This window comes from Chiloscyllium plagiosum, chromosome 13 (assembly GCF_004010195.1).
Source record: "Chiloscyllium plagiosum isolate BGI_BamShark_2017 chromosome 13, ASM401019v2, whole genome shotgun sequence".
Classification (NCBI taxonomy): domain Eukaryota; kingdom Metazoa; phylum Chordata; class Chondrichthyes; order Orectolobiformes; family Hemiscylliidae; genus Chiloscyllium; species Chiloscyllium plagiosum.
This window is the reverse complement of record NC_057722.1, coordinates 17,419,794-17,422,529: the sequence shown is the minus strand read 5'-3', so window position 1 is coordinate 17,422,529 and position 2,736 is coordinate 17,419,794.

The window sequence follows — 2,736 nt, the reverse complement described above, 5'->3', positions numbered from 1 at the left end:
TCTGGATAATGAAACGTGGGTTTACTTCCTGGGGCTCTTGCACTCCCCATAAAAGCAGCAGGAGTCACATCACTGCCAATTATGGGGAGTCAGTACTTTGGCTGCAGGGTTGGCTGTCAGAGGTCAAGGATGTAGGCCCCTGCAATGTAAATAATGATCAGGCAGAAGTACTGCTGTTAGCGATGTGGTTCGGCCATGATGTATCTATGAGGCCATTACTGTTGATCCTTCTGGCCTACAAGTTTTCTAAAAAACAATTTTATAAACCCTTATCTAGGCTCCAGGTTGGGATCTTGGCTGTTGTCAGCTTTTGCTGACAGTTCAGAGTCTATGTGACTCTGTTGATAGCTTGTGGTTTATCATCTCAATGAGGACATCAAGCATAGGATTTTTTTAAACTTAATCCCTCATTCCTCCCTTTTGTGGCAGGAGCCACAACATTTGATATTATTGGGTCTGAACATGAAACGACTGACCTCACTCACCCTACCCCAGCCAATCCTTCCCTGGTTCATAGTATTCCAACCAACACTGGTTGGTGGGGTGGTGGCGGCATAACAACGGCTGATAAAATAGACCCTTCAGAATTTGAAACTTTTAGTGTAGGTGGGAGATTGCATCTGCTTTCACTTAGCCCACTTTATAAATTCCGAGGCTTGAAACTGAACTTCCCCTCATTAGCCAACATGGGCTGTGGTTTCTACAGGTAGTATCTACAACAGAATCTGGGGGAGTTTGTAGAAAACCCCTAACTCAAGAAGGTATTTAGGTTAAGAACAATCTTTATGGCCCAAATTTATTTCATACACTGCTTCTTTCACTAATTGCTTATTTAAATTATGTCCTCAATGATAAAAGTTTTCAGCTAACCCCTACTTGTCTAATTTTTTTTGTTCATTCACAAGACGTGGACACACTAGCTAAGCCAGCATTTATTGCACATCACTATTTGCCCTGGAGAATGTGATGGTGAGCTTCCTTTTGTAGTCCTTGGGGTGGAAGTATATCATGGGCTGTTAGGAGGGGAGTTTTGAGGGTTTTGACCCAGTGACACTGAAGGAACAGCAATATATTTCCCAGTCAGGAAGGTTGTGACTTGGAGGAGAAAGTGCGACTGGGATGTTTGTGTGTACCAGCTGCCTCATATTGGAAGGTGCTATTGGAGGAGGCTTGGTAAACTGTTGAATTGTGTCATAAAGATGGTACTCAGTGCTGGCCTTGTTGTGGAGTGGATGAATGCTGAAGGTGGTAGATGGGGTACCAATCAAATGGGCTACTTTGTCCTGGATGGTGTCAAGCTTCTTGACTGTTGTTTGAAACTGGACCCAGGCGCACCTAAGTGAAAAATATTTCATTATATTCCTGACTTGTGCTTTTTGGGTGGTGAATGTGCTTTAAGGAGTCAGGATGCGAGTTACCCACCAGAGATTTTCCAACTTCTAACAGCTCTTGAAGCAACAATATTTACATGGTTGGTCTCACTCAGTTCCTGGTCAGAGGTAACCCCCAGGATGTTGTTCAGATGGATTTAAGTGACATAATTAAAATAAATTACATTAAAACCCATACTGCCCTGGAGTTGGCCTTGAGGTAGACCTGCCCTGCAATTGTAACTTGGATAGCAATAGTGACAAAAAAGAGCATTAATAATACCTTTCCTCCCTCTGTTATGTCCTTCCCTTTTAATCTGCAGATTTTAAAATTCAGGCTTATTGTCACTTTAAGTCTATGTCCTAATGACCTCTAGTTCACCCTTACAATTTTCACTATTGATGGCATTGTGTTTGTTTCCATGAAATGGATAATGCTGGGGATGGATGCATTTATTATCAAACGTCAGCTGCCCTGTGAAGGATGCATTGGGCACTCTATGTGTGAGTGTGTGCATATGATGCTCAACAAGGTGGTCTAGGATATTCACCCAATTAAACAAACCATAGAGTAGAACTTAGCCCTTCACGCAAACTTCACAATAATAAAAAAAAGTAACAAGCAGCTATTCTGTTCCCTCCAGCTTGCAGAAAATACTGTTCCCCAAACAAGACTTCTTCATAAATTACAATAGGTATTTTACATAGCTGATCCAAACAGACTTCCAGAACAATTTTTTAAACAACACAAAACACAATTCTAAGAATGTATGATGGATGAGGAAGAAATGAATACATTGTAAACAAGTAAATGACATACAAAGTTAAAAAAAACGCAAGATGGTTCGAATTCTTAATTAAGTGATAATAATACAATATTTTATATTGGAATCATTGCAGAATTTATTTCTGTATAGAAGTCTTGGACTGCATTTTATATATTTTTAAAGGAGCTTTGGTTTTATGGGTCAGAGGATCTTGTATTTAACTTTTATAATTATAGTGGGTTATAACAAATTCAAAGGTTATACTTCTGTTTTTCATTGTGTGAAGATTTTGGCTTTTATTAATTAAAATAACCTATTTAAGGTTTAAATTAATGGGCTTTAAAGTTATGGTAACTTTTGAGGGTGTGTTCATCCCAGATACTGTTCAGTAAGAACTTGGTCTCCTTCTGGATGGCTAAAAAACCATTCTTGCTTGAAACTTTAAATCAGTGATGATGACTGTGAGCTACAAGGAAGAGGTGGGCTCGCAAAGAGGGTAAGCTAACAATGTCGATAGTATGTGTCTATCCACATTAACATCTATGTATATTTTCCTCTAGGTGCCACGTACAGATAGCTCAAGTTGACATGGATAAGCA